This window comes from Pipistrellus kuhlii, unplaced genomic scaffold (assembly GCF_014108245.1).
Source record: "Pipistrellus kuhlii isolate mPipKuh1 unplaced genomic scaffold, mPipKuh1.p scaffold_m20_p_6, whole genome shotgun sequence".
Taxonomy (NCBI): domain Eukaryota; kingdom Metazoa; phylum Chordata; class Mammalia; order Chiroptera; family Vespertilionidae; genus Pipistrellus; species Pipistrellus kuhlii.
The window spans coordinates 28,794,153-28,810,278 of NW_023425562.1; positions in this window are offsets into that span (position 1 = coordinate 28,794,153).

Below are 16,126 nucleotides of genomic sequence, written 5' to 3' on the forward strand. Positions count from 1 at the left end.
GTTGTTAAGGTCACTGCCCCAAGACCAGGAAGTGCTGTGAGAGGGCCTTCTTCTCTCCTCAGAGTTATTCAGATAAAAAGACTCGTCATTGGTACTCACACTCAGACCAGGCTGTGCTCTGCCTGCTTTCCCAAAGTTTCTCTCTCTCATCGATGTTTCCCTTTCTCTCTCTCCCTTCCCTTCTCCCTAAAAATCAATGAACATGTCCTCTGGTGAGGGTTAAAAAAAAAAAAAAAGTGAGAGTAATTGATTATTTCCCCCCCCTGAATTAACTTAATCAACCAGCCATTAGGTATCCTAGATGTAACCTCTAAATTTACAAAATAAGTTCCACAAAATATATAAAAGGAGCCAGCTTTTCTACTCAACAATCACAGGAATCACCCTCAGAGACAAGCCTACTCATCCCACTATTAATGACTTCAAAGGACAAATTATGCCCTGTGATTTGGAAAGAAAAAAGGAGACTGATTTCTTTTCAGCTTTTACTGAGACCATTGACTTACAATTAAATCATCCATTCCTGGTCAGACACATGCCTGGGTTCCTGGCTCTATCAAGGGTAGTGCAGGAGGTTGATTGATGTTTCACTCTCACATTGGTACTTGCGCTCGCGCTCTCTCTCTCTCTCTCTCTCTCTCTCTCTCTCTCTCTCCAAAACAAAACAAAACAAAACAAAACACTTAGGTTCCTGCCTGTTCTGCTCCAGGTTACAACAGGCAATGTTCCAGATTTTTCAAAATAGTACAGATTTCAGCCTCACATTAGAAATTCCAACATTTTAGCTTATAAACATATTTTTGTCACTTCTCATTCAGAGAAAGACCACAAAATCGTTTGCGGGTCATTGTCCCCCACCCCCAACCCCCAGTGCAGGTCATTGCTACTGATCATAGGTTCGGAGAGCAGAGAAGCTGGGGGTGGAGAACGGAGTGGAAAGGAGCAGGGCTGGAGGTGAGGGTAACTATGAGGAGGCTGCTGCAGCTTGCCAGGCTGGGAAGGAGGGTGGTCTGAACAAGGGGAATGACAGTGGGGACTGAGAAACAGTAAAAGGTGTGTGAGAGATAGAGGAAGTGGACATGGTGACTGACATTGGATGTGGGAAGGGAAAAGAGTGGAGACTGCCGCCTGCTGGGTTTTGGCCCTGAGCAGCAAAGTGGATGAAGATGCCCTTCCCACCAGAGGAGGAGTCAGGAACTAGTAAACAGGCAGGAAATTTCTCAGCTGAGTGCTAGCAGGCCAAACTATGCGTTGGCAAATATTTATGAGTGGTTCTACCTGCCAGGCACTGCTTAGAGAGAGGGCAGTTGGAGAGGTGCAATTCCAAGGCTGGGAAATATGGAAGCAAGAATTCTGTCTGGTGACCCAGGAGTCTAGAACAAATAAATTCTGCTTAATAAATAAAATCTAGCTTTAATTGGTGGAAGAGCACTGTGGCCATGTGACAACATTGTTACAGCACCGCTTAACAAGCATATCAAGGAAAAAACAAAAGTCTGTCACATCAAAACAGCCTTTGGGAAATGCAGAAAAGTGAAGAAAAATTGATCCTCTACTAACTCTTGAAGCAGTCAGGGGAGCTATTATGTTCTCCATGTATAGACAGAAAAATCAGGGATCAGATGAATCCAGGAGGAATCAAATGGCACATTCAAAAATGGGAAATTTGAGGATCATACAATAAAGGGTCTTTAAAAAAAAAATCCTTACCATAGAGTATTCTTTCCACTGATTTTATTTGAGAGAGAGTGGAAGAGAGAGAGAAATATTGATGTGAGAGAAACACATCGACTGGTTGCCTCCTGCATTCACCCTGACTAGGACCGGGGCCTGGGAGGAGCCTGTGACAGAAATACGTGCCCTTGACCGGAATTGAACCCACAGGCTGAGGCTCTATCCACCAAGCCAAACTGACCAGGGCAATAAAGGGCAGGTGGAAAGCAACTTCTGGGAGCTGCAACCCTGCTTCAGTCTGAAACTGCCAAGGAGGCAGTTAGAACCCAGAGCAGGGAGCGTTGTGTGAGTGCTGCCTGATAGGCGCTTAGCAGAAGGACTCAGCCAATCACAAGAATTTGTTCCGAAATACAAGCCCCATCTCCATCTCCTGGCCTCTGACCTATGTCAACCTCCCTTTCTTGGCTGAAACTAATCAGAAGCCAGACCAGGTATCAGTGGGGTGAGAACGTGCTGGTGGGCTGGATGGAAGACAGTCTGCAGAGATGATTAAGGGATTTGCTTCAGGGAAAGATAGGAAGGAGCAGACACCAGATAAAATCTCAGGTCTTAACACTTAGTTAAATGTCTTTCTGGAGTAAATGAGGTGACCAGAGTGTGAATTCTCTGTGAGGAAGAAAATGACAATGCATTGCTAAGGTTATGATTTTAGGTGTATCTTGACATGGTCATTTAAGCCTCAAGAATTCAAAATGGAAAATGGCTTTAAGCAAGTGATAAAAAGAATGAACATGTGTAGCACAATGAGCAGATGGCCCATCATCTCATCGTCTTTTTAGGCTTTCATTAAAAAATTCAAAGTTATCAAAAGGATCTTTAATTGTATGTATAGTTTTTATGGACAACAGAGGCAATCATTCTCTCCTAGCTGGCTTGCATCTGAAGAATACAGGCTGAGCCAGACCCTTAAGTCTTTCTGAGCATAAAAGAACTTAATGAGATCAAGGTCAGCTGCTGCAATTTCTACCTCAATGTGACTGGGGAAGAGGACTTACCCTAAAGCAAAATCTTGGGAATCTTGATTGATTCCAGAAAACTGAGGTTGAAACCCATTTTTTTTTTTTTTTTTTTTTAGAAGGATTCCTGTATGCCTTGGCTGGTTTGGCTCAGTGGATAGAGCATTGGCCTGTGGACTGAAGGGTCCCTGGTTTAATTCTGGTCAAGGGCACATGCCCAGGTTTCGGCTTCAATCCCTAGTAGGAGCTGTGCAGAAGGCAGCTGCTCCATGATTCTCTTTCATCATTGATGTTTCTATCTCTCTCTCCTCCCTTTGTTGCAGAAGACCAGAGAAAAACCAAGCAACGATTTAGAGAAATGGAGTTACATGGTTTATTACGCTGGTGGACTCAGCAGAATAAGTTCCCAAGTCTGAGCAAAGTAACATGCAAGGAGCTTCTATTTTATATCTTTCTGGTGTCTTTGTCCCTCAAATATGGACTATGCTTCCAGTCCTTTCGTGGACTTTGTAAAAATGGCCCCAGGTTTTGGGGGTCTTGACACCATATCTAATGGTCTGGCCTGGTGCTAATACCCAACCTCCCCCTAGGGCTATGCACTGTTCATAGTTTATGGCCTTGTGAAATGTGAGCATTTAGGTAACAGATCCTGCAAGACCAATTTCTGGGAAAGAGGCAGTGCTTTAATTGTAGGTTATCAAACATGTTCACTGGGCTTGCTGGCCCCCCAAAATATCAGGGTTACATTGGAATTAGTCTTCTCACCTTCCTCTCTGAAATAAATAAAAATATATTAAAGAACTAAATATAGTAAAGGGATTCCTATATATGTTCATGCACAAAAAATGATTTTTGGTGCAATTGACTCGATCCATGATTTTTGGGAGATGGTTGAGCCACTGAGAAAAAGACAAACAATAAAACACCAGGTTTCTGGATGGGATACAGTGGAAATGAAGACTGGTGGGGTGACTGGTATTTCCAGGATGGGAAAGTGAGGTCTGATGACCACATCTGCAACTTCCTAGGTCCGACGCCTTAGGCAAGTTGTTTGATTAATCAGGGCTTTATTCTCTTCTATAAAATGAGAAAAATGGCTTTTAGCCAATCTCACTAGCAGTTGTGAGGATCAAATAAGATCAGAGATGTGAGAATGTTATGAAAATTGCTTTAAGCTTAAAAAATGAAGATGCCAATTTTGTTCAGCCCAAAACATTTCCCCCAGAATGTATAGAAATATGCACTACAAATCTGAAGTCCCTTTGATCCTCTCTCATACCGTACCAATAACTGAATCCAAGATTTAAAAGCCTGGTTCAAATGCAATCAATGGTATGCTTTATCTATCAATGTCATTAATCTAGAATCATATTTTAAACAATAAGTCTTACTAATTCTTCTGAGTCCAAATTATTGCAGCCCATATGATATAAAAGTCTGAAGATGCAGAAACTGTTCACCAAGGTTAGTTTAGGAGCATGGTCAGCAAACTGCGGCTCTTTGTCCCCTTGAGTGTGGTTCTTCCACAAAATACCACGGCCTGGGCGAGTCTATTTTCAAGAAGTGGCGTTAGAAGAAGTTTACATTTAAGAAATTTGGCTCTCAAAAGAAATTTCCATCATTGTCCTGTTGATATTTGGCTCTGTTGATGAATGGGTTTGCAGACCACTGGTTTTGGAGAAAGAAATGAAATTCAAGTTTAGATCCACCTGGCCCTGCTCGAGATGCTTCTGGAGCCAGTGGTACACATAAAGTAGCTGAACACTGGTGGGTGTACACCCCTCACCCTGAGGTCTTCTTGAAACTGTAGTGCCATTGATGGGTCACTCCTACTCACCCATCACTACTGGCACCATTAGCAGGAGATGGAGCACAATGAAGATGGGACATGGGTATGAGATATTGAGAGCTGGCCGAATGAGGATTTGGAGGTACTTAGTACCATAGTTAGTTTGAATACAGATAATAAACAAAGACATAACAAATCTAAGCAAGGTTTCCACTGGACACTCCACAATTGGAAATACTGATAGTCTTGTCCTGAGGAGAAGCCAAATCCATTTTTTTTTTTTACTAACATTGCTTCCTGGAAGAGATCTTTCAGAAAGCTAAATTGTAAGCCGGCTATAAATTCATGCCTAATATAATATGGCATTTCTTTTCTGCAAAGGAAAATAAAACCATTCAGTCCATGAGGAGATAGAGAGTGAATTGGAGTTTGCACAAATAAAGTCGTAAAATTAATGTTCGGTAAGAGACCGGCCTTTATGACAGCATATAAGAAAAGGCACCGATAATAAATTTGCTCCAAGGATAAACTACTTTTTTTCTACCTAAAGCCCATCTGGCTGTCATCTTGAAATGAATATTTAGTAAGGGAATAAAATAAAAGCATTTCAAACCCACTGCAGGAATGTGTTTAAGTAGATGAGACCAAAAAAAAAAAAAAAATAATAACAGATGATGAGATGGCCTGGATATGTTTAAAATATCAGAATAAATCACATTCTTCAGGAAGAATGCCTTAAGAATATGTGTTTGGCATCTAGTGCACAATGCTACTTCAGCCCAGATGTGAAGTCAGCGGAGTAGGAGATGACCAAGTTTTGGAAATGGGAGCGCTGCAGCTACTTCTGAAGGACCTCAATCCATCAAGATGCCCACCTAGATGATGTGCTAGAAGTTCTCTATGCACACGCCCCTGCATGCCTTCTCCATGTTGCCCATGGCACTACTCCAAGCCAATCACCTTGTTCACCTGGCACAAGTGACATCACCCAGACACAGAGGTGCAAAACTAGATGACCACTGACTTATTCCTGAACAGAGGGACTGTGCCGCTTAGGTGGTGTGCTGCTGCCACCCTGATCTTGCGCTTCCTCTGGCAAGCAGCACTGCCTCCTGGTGGTGTCCATGGAACAGCCTGGTCACCCTGGCACTCCTGGAACTGGCCTCACCATTCATGGATAGGAGCGCTTTCAGCACCGCTTCTTCCTCAGGACCTTCCATCCTAGCATCTCAGCTTTCTCTTCCCTTGACTCCATTCAAAGCCAATTAAAGACAATTCTTCTCTTCTCCCCAGCACCATGGGGAATTCTGCTGTGGAGATAAGGACTGTGTGCTGGAAGCAGGAAGGGCTGAGTGGGTCATGGGCCCCTGGGCACCAGGGATGGATGGACCAAATCAGCCAGGGTTTTCAATGCAACAGGATCTGCAACCAGCTGGAAGGAACTTCCCTACAGAACACTACCAGGGAAAAGTGCTCTAAGTATGTGTTGGTAGTTTTTTCTATTAACACAGCTCCCTCGCTCCCCTACTAAATTCCAAGCATCCACCAGGACCCATTTGATTTTCATTCAGAATAAACCCTTCTCCCTAAACTGCCCCCCTCCCCACTCTGATTCAGACCTTAGCTCTCTCCCTTCTGCTATGAAATGGTCTCTGAGTCTGCAGGCGCATCCCCTTCCCAAAGACTGCCGCAGATCGCATGTCAGTCCTGTGTTCAAAACCTCCACTAGTTTCTTGTCACCAGCTAGGATCAGGTCTTTAAGGCTCTGGTCAGCCAGCTCCATTTCCTCCTGTGGCTGTGTCTCCCATGGCTCTCCCAGCACCAGGTCCCACCCCCACGAACACCTACGCAGCAGTTCCCTCTTAACGTGTCTTCTTTCCCCGTTCCATGCTTAGAACATGCTCTGCCCTCCCCTCAGACTGTCAGAAATCTCGAGATACTGTCTGTTCTGGAAGGACTTCTTTCCACCCAGTAATCACACTGCTCTGTGCTTGCACGTCGATTTTCTCAACTTCTGCCATTGAAACCTTTGTAGTTTCTGAGAATCAGTTTCTGAACCCAAACCCATGGTCTGAAGAGGACAGTGTTGAGGCTGCTGTCCTGAAGCGTGAGGGGTGTTAGCACCCAGGGCATATAGGTTTATTGGGAGTTTTAGAAGGCAGGAGGACAGCTCCTAGTCCCATAGCCATGACACAGCAGCTACTCATGAAAAGCTGGCTGTGTTAAACCAGACTCAAGGGACTTCCCCTCCCCGCCCCTTGATTTTTACAGTGTGGAAGGGAGGGGGAGAGACAGAGAAACATCAATGTGAGGGAGTGCATTGATTGGTTGCCTCTCGCATGTGCCCTGATCTGGGCCAGGGATCAAGCCTGCAATTAAGATATGTGCGCTTGCCTAAACTGGTTTGGCTCAATAGATAGAGCGTCGGCTTGGGGACTGAAAGGTCCCAGGTTCGATTCCCGTCAAGGGCATGTACCTTGGTTGTGGGCATATCCCCAGTAGGGGGTGTGCAAGAGGCAGCTGATCTCTCTCATCAGTGTTTCTAACTCTCTATCTCTCTACCTTCCTCTCTGTTCAAAAAAAAAAGAAAGAAAAAAAAAAGAAAGAAAGATATGTGCGCTTGACTGGAATCAAACCCAAGACCCTTCAGTCCTCAGGCTGATACTCTATCCACTGAGCCAAACCAGCTAGGGCAAGGAGCTGATTTTTTAAAAACATGAAACATTATAGGTAAATATATTTCCCTCCTTCCCCTTAAGGAGGAAAGGGAGAAGACTATTGAGATTTAGCCCCTGGATTTAATCAAAACCATTGTTCTAGTTAACATTTTGGTTACATGAGCTAGTAACCACCACTACCACCACAATCACCCTCTTTGTTTCCCTCCCTTCCTCTCTCCCTCTTTCCCTCCCTCCCTCCTTTTCTTTCTTCCTTCCTTCGTTCCTTTTCTTTTTGTGCCAGTTCTGTTCATTTGTCTGGAAAGAAAAAAATCCTTTTTCCTTAATTATTAATTTCATGTAATGGTGGCATGTCATGTCATTAGAGTATTAGGGAAATAAAATGGCTACTCATCAGGTAGTCACTTGCAACTGAAAGAGTTTCTACTAATACATATGCCTCTCACCCCAGACAACTTCAGAGCTGACAACCGCTTGCATCGCCTTCTCTGATTGTGCCTGACAAATTGTCGGTGCATAATGAATATTCAGCAACAGCAAAGCCATTTAATGTGTACCACTCAGAGTGAATCCTAATGTCAACAATAGACTTTGGGTCATGTGATGATGTGTCAACTGTAACAAATACACCATTCTGCTGAGGGATATTGATAATGGGGGAGGTTGTGCATGTGTAAGGGCAGGGAGTATATGGCTAGTATATGGGGAAAGCTCTATAAGTTCCTGTCAAGTTTTCTGTGAACCTAAAACTAGCCTAAAAAAATAAAGTCTTATAATAAAAAAATTAATGTTTATAAATTACAATCATTCTACTCTTAGAAATTTATTGGAAGGAAGTCAGGAGAGGTGTAAACAATAACACACACACACACACACACACACACATAAATACAATATATATATTTTTTCATTGCTCCATTATTTTAAAAAAATATTTTATTGATTTTTTTTACAGAGAGGAAGGGAGAGAGATAGAGAGCCAGAAACGTCGATGAGAGAGAAACATCGACCAGCCGCCTCTTGCACACCTCTTACCGGGGATGTGCCCGCAACCAATGTACATGCCCTTGACTGGAATCGAACCTGGGACCTTTCAGTCCACAGACCAATGCTCTACCACTGAGCCAAACCGGTTTCGGCTGCTCATTATTTTTAACTGGAAAAATAAATACCTAATGTGCATTAATCTGGGAATTTTAAGTACATGTTGGTATGACTATATGATGAAATACTATATAGACATTAAAAACCATGAGCAGACCATTACAACATAAAAGAAATCGTCCATGCTATATTAATGCAAAAATCAGAGGGCAAGGTTAACAATATGACCTCAGTATGACATGTAGTATGCATGTGGTGTGGAGCGCACAGGCACCTACAGAAAGAGATACTGGAAATATGCACAGGAACTATTAATCATAGCTATCTCTAGGCGACACAATTGCAAGAGGTCTGTATTCCCTTTTGTAGTTTTCTGTGTTGTTTCCATTTCATTTGACAATGAGCATGCACTATCTCTTTCTCCTAACCAATAAAGCTAGCCAAATTATTCTCCATTGCATTAGTAATTTATGTAGAGCTTATGATATTCTAGTTTGGCAACAAACTAAAATAATGCTAAGTGATATTACACAACAGAAGTTGATATTTAAAATAAAGCATACCTCAGTCATTTACAGTAAAAGCACACTGTTATGTATACTGGCTTCTAATGTGTTGGTGGAAAGCCTGAAAATCCTCATCGTGGAGAGGGAAACTATGCATTATTCCGATGGACATACTACAGCTGAGGTTATTTTTAAATAAAGAGTAGCAGCAGTACTTAGAGTAGAAAAAAAAAATTCTCAGTTTTAATGTTGCATTGTTTTCAGTTACAAATAGTTAGTTGAGACTTAGTGAGAGGATTTTCCTGAGGTGGAACTTACTGGGTTGTGTTTTTTAAAAACATGCAATTTGAAAATTAAAATGATTTTGTTCATTTTAGTTTAGCGATTTCAGAAATTCAATTGTTTAAGGTGAAAGTGTATGAGAAGGCACCGCGTCTTCTTTTTAATCCTATGGTAGTTTCTAAATTTACTGCTAATATACAAAGAAGCTGGAAATTAGGCTGGTACCCTATGGGGCAGAAAACTGACTTCTCTTGATGAGAAACAGAAAGATATGAAAGCTGCCCAATGTTACATTACAAAATGAGCAAATTGCTTATTGTATGAATTACTTAATTTGGACCTGTACTCACTGTTGTTTGGGTTTGCTGCATTTATTCACACTTTCTGCTGTTTACTGCATGTGGGCAAATTCACCATCAGCTGATGTTTGGTGCCTTCTGAAGGATTATTGAGGCACAAGTAACCTCCTGCAACTCCCTTCCTTAGAAACGATGATGTGTTCTATCATTAACTGTTTCCTCATGCTTCACTAACCCATTCCATCGTGGAATCAACTATCAGACTATTTTAAATCATATCCCCAGTGGTTTTAATAGAAATGTCTTTCTTTCAAAAATTCTTTCTTTGTGGTTTGGAGTCTCTTTAGGTCAGCGATTTTTTCAACTGGTGGGCCACAGCAGACACACTGGGTGTGCTGCAAGAATTTTTAAAACACTCAGTACATGATTATTTAGTCAGGAGCATTGATTTCTTTCCCCTTAGATTGTCCAATAAAAAAAATGACAACAGACAACACAACAATAGCTGTCCAATGTGAATGAATAAAAATTATGCTAATTTTCTGTTAGATCAGCAAAAAATCCTTATAAAGAGGGAATATGCTAATTGACGGCTCCGCCCTCAAAGACAGCGGAGCCCACAGCTAATTGACTGACCTGCCCTCAAAGATGATGGTGTCCACAGCAACAAGATGGTGGCACCGAGTCCCCGCAGCCCCGCTGGGGCCTTGCTGCAAGCCTGCCTCCAGAGTCCCGCAGTCCCTTCAGTCCCCCAGCTGCCCAGGGCCATCCTGAGGTGCAGGCAAGCCTCGGCTGTCGGCTGACAGCTGCCCAGCTGCCCAGGGCCAGCCCCAAAGTGCAGGCAAGCCTCAGATGGAGGCTGCCCAACTGCCCAGGGCCGCCTGAGGCTCAGGTAACCAGGGCTGGCCAAGGCTTGTGCTGCCAGCAGTGGCAGCAACAGAGGTGTGATGGGACATCGCCTTCCCCTGATTGCCTGGTTGCCTCCTGCCTCTGAAGTCTCCCAGACTATGAGAGAGAGCAGGCTGGGCTGAGGGACCCTCCTTCCAGTGCATGAATTTTCATGCACCGGGCCTCTAGTAGAATATATATTTTGGTGTGCCATAGAATTTTAGTGATTAGTTCATTTGTGCCATGAGATGAAAAGGGTTGAAAATCACTGCTCTAGATTAGCTGGCCACAGTTCTTTCGTGGAGTAATTTCATGGTTTTAGCTAATAGTTGTGTTTGTCCCTACTCCAGAGCTGCAGGGAAAACATGTAAACAGTTTTCTGTTGATTGGTTTGCCTTCTTTCAGAGATGCTGAGAGAACTGAAATGATCAGGGCCATTTTTCTCCGATCACTTGGGGCTCAGGCAGCGTGAAGCCATGTTCTCTTTTCTTTCCACTCTTTCTTCCCAGGTGATCATGTAAGTTCTGAATTTAAGTACCACCCCCTGCGGCTGTCCCCCGAGAGCACGCCTTTACCCTTGATTTCTAGGAACCAACTTCTGTGGAGAGATGCCGCCCTAGACAAAGTGTCAAGTGAAGGCTGTGGGAGCCCGTGGGGGCATGGGGATTATGTTACTCTATGTTTTCACTTCACAGAGGAACCTGGGACCAGGAAGGATTCCGGGTTGTGTTACGTCTACTAGTACTTGGCAGTTTCAGAGAACCTTTAGGTAGAGTTGTTTGAAACGTGGCCACATTAACATGTCTGAGCGATCTCTTGGTTTCCTCCCCGCTCCAAACCAGCCGTCTATTCTGTAGCTTTTCCTGTGACACCACGAGTCCCCCAATTAAGCCAGAAACCAGGAATCAGGCTGGATTCAGTTCTCCTTGCAAAATACGGCTCACATGGGCCCACTTCTGGCCATGGCCACCAGGGCCACCTCACCCAGGCTGCTGTCATCCAGGATTTAGACCTCTCCAGCAGCTTCCTTTAACTCTTGCCCGATGTCAACCCACTTGCCAACAGACTGCAAAAGTGACCATCTTAAAGGGCAACTCAGGACCAAAGGGGACTGAACAGAAGGGCATCTCAAAGGCACAGAGCAAAGGCGATGGTGATTATGAAGGACCAAGGGGACCCCGGGAGTTGGCAGGGGGACTGTGAAGAGGTGATGGGGCACAAAGTTGCAGCTGAGGGAGCCGGGCAGGTGTGTGGGGCCTTGCTCGGCAGCTCTCCTGTGCCTGCGATTGCTTTCGAGGGAGTCAGAGCTGGCAGTGGGGAAGGCTGGAGGATGGGACTTTGGTTCTTGTTATAAGCCTTACAAGCCTTTCAGCTTTTTAAAGTGTTCATATATATAATACTGTGCTTAGAAGGGAGGAGAGGAAGAAAGAAAGAGGGAGGAGGGAAGGACCTGATTAATTAGTTCCTATTAAGATAATTATGATCCACAACAGTTTAACATATTACTGTTCCCAAGAGCACTTGCAGTTTTAAAGGTGACAAGAAAATCCATTTACATTGTAACCCAACAAAACGAACGAGGCCCCATAACGGGTGAATTGGGGATACACCGGGAGGCATGTAACCGGAGGAGCTGCCCCAGCACCTCGCAAACCACAAAAAGGACAATGAGTAGAAGGGGGAAGGCTGGAGAAAAAGGGTAAGTGATTCCAGAAGGTGAGAGAACAAAGGATGCCCTATTAATTTCCACACCTCTGGAGCCTGGCGCACAGTGGGTGAGCGCCGAGAAGAAGGAGGTTTAGGGAAGGGGATTCAAGAATAGACAGAAAAAAGTGGGAAACTACGTTCGTTTATTTGTGTGTCCATGGTGTGTGTGTGTGTGTGTGTGTGTGTGTGTGTGTTTGGGGCTGGGGGCAGGTACCTGTTAGGAAAGGCCTGGGAATTCAAACTAGGAGCCAGAGGTTTTGCAGACTCACTGAGCACAGGATGATGATCTGGGGAGATTCCGAGTCCATCCCTAACTCATGTATCTGCTGCAGAGGGTATGGGTACAGTAAGTCCTCTCAGATATTATTTGTGAAATTGCCAATGGGAACGTCCCTTTGGAGAGCAATGTGGTAACAGAGGCCTGTGAAAACGTTAATACCCTTTGATACAGTTATTTTATTTTATTTCTGGGTCCGTATCCTGAAGCAATAATTATAAATCTAGACAGATTTCTGCACAAAGACTCACCCTGCAGGGACTTATAACGGCAAGAAATAAGATATAATCCTGGTTTACATATTTGCTTCCTCTTTTTTGTGTGTCTTTAATAACAATGTAGATGTATATCTGTGTCTTTTGTCTATATGAGAATTGTTGCACTGTTATTAAAATGGTGTCTATAAAGAATTTGGTAACATGAAGATATGGGGTTAAATAATAGTAGGAAAATGAAACAATATATCTATTATTATCACAACCTATTTTTTAAAAAACCTATATGACAAGACAGAACAACTGAAGGCAATACAATAAAATCTTAACAGCACTAGGTACATGAGTCATTTATTTTCTTTTTATATTCCTGCTTTTTTTTCCTTCAAATTTATGTAATAAACATGCATTGCTTTATAATTGGAAGTATAATAAATGTTCGCAAGCAAAACTCCTACAGCATTGACAGATTCCTAGCACAGAAATCAGGTAATATGCAACCTCCAGAAATATTCAAAGATTATAAGTCCTTAACATACTTAGCTACTTTTGTTTCTGAGCAATTATATCCAATCCTGGATTTTTAAAAAATTAATCACAAAATCCTTGTAATGTCCTTCTATCTACAGTTATTCTGCATATTCTCTGCTAGAGGTCTCAAGCTTATTCCAAGTGGGTTCAAGAAATTACTGTATGATTCCTTTTAAGTGACTTGATAAAGATTTTCATTAGATTTTCTCCAGTCTACACAGTGGCCATAATTAAAAAGCCCAGCTGTCACTCAAATCGGAACGCATCAGACCCAAAGGCCACGGAGCGTGTTGGCAGGCAGTGCTTGCGTGGATCTCCCCGCAAGCAGGAAAATGTCAGGCGAGAGGGAGGGAGGCCTGCAGATGCTGCATTCTGGAGAGCCGGCATTGACCGACACTGTTTGACAGAAACATTAAAACACGGAGAGATCTGACACATTCCGCTGAAATGTTTTTCCCAAAGGTGGAGCCAGCCGGGCACCAGGCCTCGAGAATGGCTGAGAACTCTGAAATGTCTCATATCTGTTGTTACTGTTTTCTTGTCACTCAGAAAAGGCCACTGGCTTTTTCTCCTGGCCTCGCAGTCCATTAGCTGTGCAGGATCCGGGTAGATAGATGAATATGTCATTCCTACAGCTTTAGAGAGTTGCCAGGGCTCACATTCTTATCAGCTTCAAGCCTGCCCTCCTCTCTACCTGGCCTTTCCGTGTTAGTCACGCTCCCCTACTCAGAAAGGGTCTGCAAACACGTAGGCGCTGTGTGAAGGAACGGTTTCCATTGATTCCAAACGAGGTTTTGTCCCAAGCTGCATTTTAGCAGCGCTGAGACACTGAGGAGGCTGGGCACCCTGCATGTCCCTGCAACTGATACCGCAGGGAGCCACAAGGTGGCTCTGTCGCTACAGCAAAGGTTGTGTTACATCCCAGCCACTTTCCCTGTCAGGGGTTCTTCAGCTTGGGGCAAGCACTCACCAGGCCTGTAGGTGGCGTTGTAGATGGTGATAACTACCACCTCCTGGCTAAGTTCTAGAGCAGTTTTTTCCTTCTTTAATAATTTCTTCATTTGATACTTGGGTGACTTTAACGGACTAACAAACTGAATACTGAAAAGCACATCTTTGAATAGACTTTTTTTTTTTTTTTAAACATGGCTATTCCAGGTACCACCATCTTTTTCATACAAACTTTGTTTAAATGGGGGAAAAGATGAGCTGTGCTTAAATATAACAGGACATTTTTCCCCCCTGTAAATCCCCAAGAAGACGTTTCTCATTGCAGTTTTCAAAACGGGTTGGTTTCTGCTATTAAAGGCAAGGAGCACACTGTTCCTTATAATCTCATTCAATTGAAAAGCACTAAATTCAAGGTCTCAAGGGACAAAGGCAGTGTATGAGGGCTCAGGGAGCTCTCCGTTCCACCTATGGAAAACAGCGTGTTCCAGAACAAACTAGGTGCAGTGCTGTGGTAACACAGCAGCCATGCTTGTGTGGGCTGTTCTTGGCCAAGTTACCTTTTCTCCAAGACACAGCGGTGACATCTAAGACATGCTCACTCAGCCCAGGAGGGCTTCAGGGAGTGAAGCATGAACCCAGGGTACTTTCAGGCCGAGGGGGTGGCTATGACAGGAAAAGTTCTGAAAAGACCCATTGGACCCATCGTATCTTCTCCACCATCCTGCCCTGGCAATGACTTCCAGTAAAGTGTTCAGAGCCAGCTGAGAGAGGTGCAAGCTGGGAGCACCTTAGAATCATATCAAGTGGTTCATAGTGTAGGGTGGGGACAGAGTGATGTTTGAAAGCCCTCAGCTCCCGGACACCTCTCACCTTCCTGATGATTTTATTATGCAGACAAGGTAAATAACCAATGGTTTTGTGAGCTAATGGAACAGAAGGTACTGGAGTAGGCATCACACCTGCTACCTTCCCCATACACTTAGCACCTTGCCAGTATTTGAGAGATTGCCCCACAGCGCCTTAGACTTTCTGGGAGGCAGAGAGAGGAAAGGATTTGTGCTAGCAGCTGGGGGTCCCTAGAGACAGGCAGGGTAACTCCACAAGAACTGTTGGACCCCATCCAGCCCTGAATGTGGGGCAAGAGAGAGACAGAAACAGCGCCAACGCCAGGATCCTCAGTGGATGAGATGGCTGCTATGGTTAACCTCACCACCGCCCCGCAAGGTGAGTATCGCCCCGTTTACCACAGATGAAGATAAGCATTTCTTGCTGCTTTTCCGTTCTGCCCAGAGTCACAAGGAAGTAAGTGAGAGGTGAGGGCACAGCAGACAGGGAGGTCCAGGATGAAAGGAGGTGGGTGCCTGGGGCACAGACAGGTGGCGCTGTGACAGGCCAACCAGCAAAGAGGCGTGGGCTCGAGCAACACCCACCTCAGTGGTTTCAGGCACACAGGAAGCAACGCCCAGCGACCCCCACTGTGCCTGGAGCCAGGGCCTACTCCCATTATCCAGGTCTCCTTTTTACAGATGCAGAGACTGGGCCTCTGCAAAGTTAAGTTGTTACAGAAAAACCGAAGAAGAACAAAGCAATATTAGAGAAATGGAGTTACATTTATTACGCGCGGGTCCAGAGGAAAATATATCTCAAATTCTGGGCCCCAACATGCAGGAATTCTTCCTATATATATGATTCTACCTTCTTTGTCTCCCAAATATGGAGTGCTTCCGGCCCCCTTTTGCAAGTTCTTAAAGAGTCAGTGAGTACTGGGGCTTTGAGACCTCAACCAGAAGCCTGGCCTGGCGCCAGCACTGATAACCTTGTCTGGGGAAGGTTTAATTTACAGAGGCCAAATAGCAGGGTTAAAATTTCAAACAGCAGTTTTCATACAAGATGGATGCTTCAAAGTCACTCCCCCAAGGTCTCACCAGGAGAGTAGTGGGGCCAGATTGCGGTCCCAGGCACCGCGTTGTGCAACTCCCTCCCTCCCGGGAGGACGCTGGACTCTTTCCCCTCTGGGAGCCTTTCTCTTAACCCCTGGAACCTTTGCTTGCATACTCCTAGCACCCTCCACCTCTGCCTCTCCACCTGATGGCAACCTGCACCTGGACCCCACGCAGGGCCTCTAAGAGGAGCACCTGCCCACCCTGTACCCGCCGGACCACCGAGCCCAGAGGCAAGGTCAGCATCTACCTGCTCCCCAAGCTACTTC